The 8,898-nt window shown below is 27.7% G+C and overlaps 1 non-coding gene across 1 annotated transcript; it reads left to right on the top strand.

The window, feature by feature from the left end:
• The first annotated feature begins 425 nt into the window (after positions 1-425).
• On the top strand, positions 426-4,416 carry LOC107444367 (uncharacterized). Its single transcript, XR_015428590.1, has 4 exons — positions 426-464; positions 2,222-2,407; positions 2,936-3,275; positions 3,377-4,416. It is a non-coding gene; the product is annotated as an uncharacterized LOC107444367 (transcript).
• Positions 4,417-8,898: the final 4,482 nt, after the last annotated feature.

The raw sequence follows: 8,898 nt of genomic DNA, 5'->3' as shown, positions 1-8,898 counted from the left end.
CACAATGAAAAAAAATTTGTTTAAAAGTTGTTTACTTACCTATAATGCACTGTGTTAAATAGTTTGAGATAATAATTTTGAATGTGAAATAAAGTAATATGTACTACAAAAGCACGTTTATTAAGGGATTAATTATTTCTTTCGAATAATTTTTTATTAGTTAGTAAGAGTTATTTATTTTTTTGCTAGTTATTAATTGTTAGCTTGTTTTCTATAGCTATTATCTGTTAATTTTTTTGAATTCATTCTTATTTTTTGTGATTTCTTGTTAACTAGTGTTTTTGTTAATTAATTATTATTAGCTTGTTTTTTGTTAGTTTACTTAATAAAGTAACTTTGAAGCTTAAATAATACAACACCACAGGCTTAAAATAGATCACTTCTGGAAAAAAGGATTTAATTCTAGCGTTAAAATCTTTTAACTGATGTGCGGTGTTGACAGCTTCTTGACTGCTTTGTGGTGGGTAAATAGGTTGAGTGTTTTAATTTTGATAGAAACAAAATAAATGATGTCATACATTTTCAATATATATATATATATATATATATATATATATATATATATATATATATATATATATATATATATATATATATATATATATATATATATATATATATATATATATATATATATATATATATATATATATATATATATATAGAATGCAAAATTAAGATAAGTACTGCTTAAATTTCTAAATACTTTTGATTTTTAATTGAAGAAAGTTAACTAAGGCGAAAATTTAAAAATAAAAAATATTTTTTTCATGGATATGATTTCTCTTTCTTTGTTAGTTGGACTATTTATCAAAGAAGCTAAAGATTTTAAATACTTAAATTGAAGCATTACATTTAGTATTTTAATTATAAACTATAAATCTTAACTTGAGACTACAAGCTGTGTTTCATTATATCTCATTTATTTAGATGATTGCATGGTACTTAAAGAAGTCAATAAGCTTTAAGTATACTTTTTATGAAGAATGAATAAATTTCTATTTGCTAAAATTTTTCAATTAAAATATATATAAAATAAGATCGTATATCTTAAATTCAAGGAAAAGAAAGTTATAATAATACATGTAATGCTGTAAAAAGCATTGTACATTCTTAAAATAAAAATTAAGTAAAAGCTAGTGTATGAATAATCATACAGCTGATTATAAACAGTGGAATTTAAGATATACAGAAAATTTACTTCTTTTGATGTAAATATCCCTAAATCTACATTGAATTAAATCTCATGTCATTTAAATACAAACATACAAATATATTGTAAACAAAGCCTTTGTTTTAAAAATTATCAAATGTACTTGTTTAGCAAGATGACAATGGAGTGGAATATCCCATAACATTTTTATTCAAAAATAAGACATTCAATCTAATTGTAAACAAACCTCCTTAGGAAAACATTCTCATTGAATGTAAGCAATATAGTATACAGTTAAGAGCTAAGTAAAAAATGTTCTATTTACTTTTTAACCATTTAACAATTCTGGTGGTATTTAATAGATCTTACAAATATTAAGATGTTATATATTTTTTTCTTTTAAAAGTACTTTCTTAGTTATGGCAACATATTTTGTCAGTCAGCTTAGAAAAAATATCTTTCTTGTAAAATTTGGTTAATAAGGGGCAGAAATAAGTTGGGAATAACACTACATAATTAATTTTTCTAATGCCATTGAAGAAAAATATATTAATTATAAGGCCATTAATTACTACTTGGCTCTGCCTCATACTAATTTATGCTCATGAACCCCAATGATTACTCTTAAAAACACAATTGCTTTGAATTATTGGTTTCTTTTTGTTTCATTGTTATTGCCTTTGTTCCAATAAAACAGAATATTTTTTGATTGAAGTGCTATATTTTTCTGGAATACAGTTTTCTACAATATTGGCTCTATTCTCTGCCACGTTTTATGATCTCATCTTTAGGATGTGGTGTTTTCAGAAGTTGTTTCAGTAGAAGATTCTCTTATATTGATTTTTTTTATAGTTATATCTTTTAACTTATTATTTAACCCTTTGCGGTTCTATTAAGTTTATACATGGGTCCTATGGGGCAAAATTTCATAAATAATTTTCCAGCTGACTCTATTTAATATTAATTTACAGGATAAGCAGAGCAAAAAAATTGTAAATGCATTTTGTGGTTAAAATTTGAACTATGTGTAATTAAACTTTGTAATATTGTACTCTTTTTAATATTTAGTCACCAATAGTCTTTATGACTGATGACTCAATGGCTGAAAAGAATGCCCTGAAAAATGTTCATCCTTCTTCGATTCAGCAGCTTCTTTGTCATTTTCATGTTGCTCAGGCGGAGTGGAGATGGATACATTGCTGTAAGAATATTGACATGGAACTAAAGCCAGTGCTCATGAAGATGTTTCAAGCAGTAAGGAAACATATATATATATATATATTTAAGTTTTAGAGGTTTTTTAATTTTCAAAAGCTTTAAAATGTAAAAAAAGGTTCTACGGAGTGAATAGTTTTAGAAAAAATATCTTGCACCCCATTTTGGTAAAGGTTTTGTAAATTTGGAATTGTTTTTTCAAAAAAAAATTTTTTTAATACATTTTGAACTTCTAGGCATTACATACTTTAACTTTCGGGAATATTTTTGAATTCTTTTATTAGTTTTTAATTTAAGAAAAAAAATCTATTTTTATACCAATGTTCTTATACTAAACTAATTTTTATTTTCTTTAATTGTGAAGGAAGAAAGTTTAATTTTAAAATTATTATTTACAAGCAGTTTTTAAATCTTAACTAAAACCACAAAAAAGGCTCCCAGTTGATAACCACTGTTATATAAGTTAACTTTAACATCAAAAAAAATTATTACTAATTGTTAATTTCATTTTGTATACATAATTGAACTTAAGTTTTAGAACTTACAAAGTGACTTTTATTATTTCAGGTCATGTATGCTGTGGAAGAAAGTAAATTACAGTCAGCCTATAATGAAATGAAAAACGCCACAGCAGTCCATCCTGAATATTTGAGACGCTTTGAAACTTTCTTCCAGCGGCGGAAAGAATGGACCTCTGTAGATCGCCGAAAATATTTGATACGAGGCCACAATACCAATAATTTTTCCGAGGCCTCTATCCGAATACTGAAAGATGTTGTGCTATATCGAAAGAAGGCATTTAATAGTGTGGCTCTTGTTGACTTTGCTGTGTCAGTGTGGGACGACTATTTACTAATGAAATTGTTAGATTTTGCTAATGGTAGAAGGACCACTCTGTACAAAGTCAGCTGAGGATATAAACATTCCATTCCTTTTCAAGAATGCGTAAGAGTGGAAAATAATACCTATACTGTGCCAAGTGCAACAAAAATTGATACATTTTGTGAGCTGAATACCTCATTGGCCATTGTACATGCGTGAGTGGGCGGACTGGTGCTTTTTGTAAGCACCACTTATATTTGCATCAAAAATTAAATGTGCCCATCCCAACAGTGCCAATATTAGATGCGAATGAGCGACACAATTTGGCCTTTTTAGCATTAGGTGAGAAATGCTCTCCAGTAGAGTTCTATAAAAAATGGATACCATTGCTGATAACAACAACGTAAAATCTTTTGATATACTTGCAGTTAATATGGAGAATTCCATAATTCGGCCTGAACACCAGGAATTGCCAACTGTTGTTCCTGCATCAATAGAAGAGAAAAATGAGCTTTTGCAACAGTTTACAATTTTACTTAAAGGCGACATTAGCAAATCAACTGTTTGCAAATTAACTAATGCAATAAAAAATACTGATAAATCCAGAGCTGGACTTGCATTGGTTAAAATGGCATATGCTTTGCAGGCGACTAAAAGAACGAAAAGGTCAAAAATTAAAGTTCAACCAGCCTCAATAGCCCGAAGACGTTATGGTGTATCTAGAACGAGCAATAGAATCCAACAAGGAAGAAAAAAGGAAACATTCATTATCAGATAATATTAAAAAAAAATATCCGGCATGCTAAGAAGCATTGTGCTTAATCACTAACTTTTGTTTTCTAAATTCCATTTTGCTTTTTCTGTAAATATTTCTTTTTTTATTTCCGTTTTACTTCAGAAACAGACAGTTGGGATTTTCGGGTGTGGTCAGGCTGAAGTATGGAATTCTCCATATTGACTGCAAGTATATTAGAAGAATTTACATTGTGTTTATTAGTCCTTAAAATTTTGGAAGACATTTTAAGTGGTACAAATTATATATGTCTCATTTGTTTTAACTTTTTAACTCCAATAGCTTTTATTGTTTGTAATTCGCTTTATAATTTCAAACCTATATTATTAGGTTATATTTTTGTGTATCTAAAAGCTGTTTGACATTTTTTCTTATTTACTTCTATTACTTTCAGAGTGTAAAAATTGTTTCATATCTTATAATAAAAATCTTACTCTTGCTGTGCTAAGTGATTGTAAATTTTTGATGCTTACTTCCTTAATTACACAAGCAGTATTTTTTTGTTTTCATTTTACAGATAATAAAAAGTTTTATATAATAAAATTGTGTTCATCTAATAAATATACATTAATGGCTACAAAGTTTTAACTATTGGTGACCTTCGGCGTTGTGGCGTAACTCTACGACACATTAACTTCGGTTAATGTGGCGTAACTCTGTATTCCTAAGTTTTAAATATACATTAATGGCTACAAAGTTTTAACTATTGGTGACCAAAAAGTATAAAAAAAAAGTAAAAAGGAGTAACTAAAATACAAGACAAATTTAACCATACAGTTATTAAAAATACTTGATACTATGTTATCTAATAAATTTTTATAGATGAATTTTTGTAGCTGTCAAGTTCTAAGTCCTCTTTAATTTTAATGTAATAGAAAATATTTGTTAAAGAATTTGTATCGAAACAATTTTTAATAATACTATATATGACTTCAAGATATTTAAGGAAAAGTGAGACTAAATAAAGAAAAATTAAAGCATGATTGGCAGGTGCAGATAAATTTCAACTTGAAATAGTCATTGCTTTTATTAGATAATGCTAACTTCAGCCATTTTTGTAACATAGGCATTACTGTTCTCATATAAATTATACTTCTTCTTTTTCCCCTCAAATGTGGGAGTTTTTTAGTATCTCGTATGTATAGTTAGCTAAGCACATTTTACTCTAATTTTAAAAAAAATTTCTTTTTACTACTCTTAATATGTCAAAATGTTTGAAAAGAACAAAACCATCTTAACCTCAAAAAATGTCGCAGTACTAATAATGAGTATGACCAAAATAACTTAAATTGGTAAAATTTTATTATTCAATGTGTATGGAGACCTGTCAGTGAAGGATTAAATAGTTAAATTATATTTTTAAGAGGCAATCAGCTAAATATAAGCTAAATTCTTCCAAACTAATTTAATAATTAGTTAATAAAATGACTCAACTCAAGCTTACTTTTCAGCCCATATGACTACCCTAAAAATCATTTAGTGAAGATTAAATTCTAAGAACATTTCATTTTAAAAGAGTGTAAGAGTTGGAATGAAAATTCAAGAAGCTGTTACATAAGTTAACATTTTAAGACTGCTTTAAAAAAGATTGATACTGAATAATCAAAAATATGAAATAATAAGGATATATAGTGTATATTCTAGGTATTTATTAAAATTAACAATATAAAAAAATGGGGGGAAATTATTGTGGTTAATGCATAAATGTAGCTAGAATAGAAAAAGATAAAAACAAATTGATTAAAATGAATATTTCTTAATTATTTTAAGTACTTCGTAAATATTTTTAATTACAACTATTTCTCAATTATTGTAAGTATACACACATTATATTAACACAAATACTTTGCATTACTAAATATTGTGACCTTAAATATTAGAATCTTAATTCTTAAATCAGATTTGTCAAAAATAAATTACTCTGCCCAAACGAAAAAAAATCATTTATAAAGTCAATAGCAACAACTTCCCTGTCTTTTGAAAAATAAAAATTGCTTGAGACTTATAAAATGTTTAATAATTTCGACTGCGGGATTTAAAAAATAAATAATGAAGTACAAAAGCTTGTTGCATTACTAAATAGTGTCACATACTTGGCAAAGACTCTATAAATCATTTTTTTTTTAAATTAGAAAATAAATAGAAAGTTGCATCCTATTTACAGAGAAAAAAAATTAATATATAAAACCAGCTAATTTTTTCGGAAACGTACGACTTATAAAACAAGTTTAAAACTAAAAAGTAAATAAGGTTTTAGTAAATATTTATAAGGCGACTGATAAACAACAATAATTTTAGTATTGAGTATAGTAAAGTGCGGCGAGCTCTCTGCGTTTACAATAATTTTATAAAGAGACGAAAACTTATAAACAGCTAAATTTATTCAAATCTCATGTTTACTGATGCGTTACATTTTTCAAATGGTATATTCAAAGAGTTTCTTAAATAAACACTGTTTAGCGACAGGCATTTGATGCTGTGTCAGTGAGCAACTGCTGCGCATGCGCGAAACAGTGTTCAGAGATTCTCGCGAGAAAATGAGAGATCCGACTTGGCAAATACAATATTGGCGAATTTCAAAATACGTTGCCAAAGAGGTGCCCGGGAGTCGACAATGTGTAAAGTCGCTCCCGGGCAAGGCATGGATGTTTCTTTCTCTCTCTGTGTGTTCTATTCCTTGGTGTGTGAATGTGACCCGCGCTATAAACGGGTTGTGGTTGTGTGAATGGCATGGCAGAAGTCGAATTCCTGGCAATAGATGGAGCCACTGAAAAGCAGGAACGATCGCACCCCCACTGCCTAAACAGGCATACGACAAAAAATTCGGTTTACCAAAATTTTGGTTTTCATTATTATTAAACCAATTTCAACCATTGACTGTTAGGTCATTAGGTTTCTCTCTTGTACTTCTTAACGATACAGTCAAAGTCTTTTAGTACAAATCACATGTCCAAATCCACAGCAGTCAAGGCTTGTCCGGAATTACATAAAAAACAATCTGATGAAGTTGTTAGCTTGAGGCGAAATAAATGAAAACGTAGAAAACCATGTCCGGTCATAAGTCTAAAAATGGCTACCGCAGTATCACGGGGAGATTCCGGAACACAATGAATTCCATAGAGCACATTTCAGGACTTATCTCTATCAGCGCGAGATGCCAAACAATGGGACGATTGTTTGAAGATTCTTTTGTTTTGGTTCTCAATAATTTAATTTTTTTATCCCTTATTCATTAATAAAAGCAAAATTTAAATTAAATTTTGCCGAATAAATAAATTTTGCAATGCTCTACAGTTTAATGTTAAAATTAGCAAATTTTACCAAATATACCTAATTTTATCATATATTATGGAACCATAATTTAAGTTTTATCAAAACCTTTTACAACGTGCTTTCGTAAAAATTGAACTTCTTGATTTTCCCATGGAACTAGAAACATGATAAACTTTACCACATTTTGAAAGTTTTGACCAGATTTTTTTTCTCAATGGTATTATTTACAGCAATATACCATATTATCCTCATACCATTTTAAAAAGTTAAAAAAAGAAAAAGAAGATAAATAAATATCATTAAAACTAAGCTGTATGTAAGTCTAAGTTGCATGAAAACACGATAATACCTTCTAATATTTGTATATACATTTCAAAATAAACTATACATCGAGAAATAAAAAGAAATTTTTCCGTACAATTTGTTGTATAAACTAAGCAAACTGTTTGAAACTATTACTTTTCCAAAAATACATTACATTTGGATTATACTTTGAATATAAAATATATAGTTGCGTGACTGTTAGATCAAAACAGTAAATTTCACTTTCATCGGATTTAAAAAGAACTCTTCGAAACTAGGAATTTCTTTTAACTATAAAATGTCTGTTACATCTTATATGAATACTATGCTTGAAACTAAAATCTCTTACTTTTACGAGAATTTTCTCAAACATACGTTGCGATTTCAAAGTTTCGTATTAGAATAAGATTGTTTTAAAGTCTATCTCCATAAAGGACTTCTTTCAATGCATCACTACTCTACAAATAGCTACAGGAATCTTTTGAGATTTTTTTAAATCACATTTTAAACCTTAAGTCAATTCAGCGAATTTAAAATATTTGTTAGAACACCTCATATTTTATATTTCAAATATTTCCTTTACATTAAAAAATAACTGTTTTATTTGGCTAAATTTATTTCTTTAAATGAAGGAAAAACCTGACACTAAAATTACTAAAGTAAATACAATGACTAATGAAAATGACTATTGTAAATGTCATGATTAATGTAAATGACTATAATAAAATGATTATTGTAAATGTAATGACTAATGTAAATTACTGCAGTAAATCTAATGATTAATGAAAATGACTGAAGTAAATGTAATGACTAACTTAAATGACTAAAGTAAAATGACTATGGTAAACGCAATGACTAATGTAAATGACTTTTGGAAAATGATTGTAATGTAGTGACTAGTCTAAATGACTATTTAAAAACGACTATTGTGAATTATTCACAAAATTACAGTAAGAGTGTTTTGAACATATTTAACTTTTTTCCTGAAATATTTATACAGAAAAAGGCTATTTTCATAAAAGGTTTATTTTATTTCATAAGATTTTCAAGTTAAAGTGCAAACTCAGATGACAAATTAACTCCTGGATCATGTATTAAGCCTAACTCCTTTTCGTGAAAGATTTGTTCACAAAAAAATCACGACCAATTAAAGAAAATTGAGTTGAGGTCAAACGTAACAAATGTTAAAAATCGTTTGATTGCTAAAATTTGTCAGTTAAACCAATGTCAAGTGATTTACTTAGATCTGCTTTGTATAGAGTTTGTTGCCTGAGTATGTATTGCGGACAATAAAAAATGGATCACCCTGAATAACTTTTATCTTATGTTCAGATCTTTA

This window comes from Parasteatoda tepidariorum, chromosome 8, assembly GCF_982258835.1.
Source record: "Parasteatoda tepidariorum strain Cologne lab strain chromosome 8, Ptep-v5.0, whole genome shotgun sequence".
NCBI lineage: Eukaryota > Metazoa > Arthropoda > Arachnida > Araneae > Theridiidae > Parasteatoda > Parasteatoda tepidariorum.
This window is presented reverse-complemented; position numbering and strand designations above follow the sequence as displayed.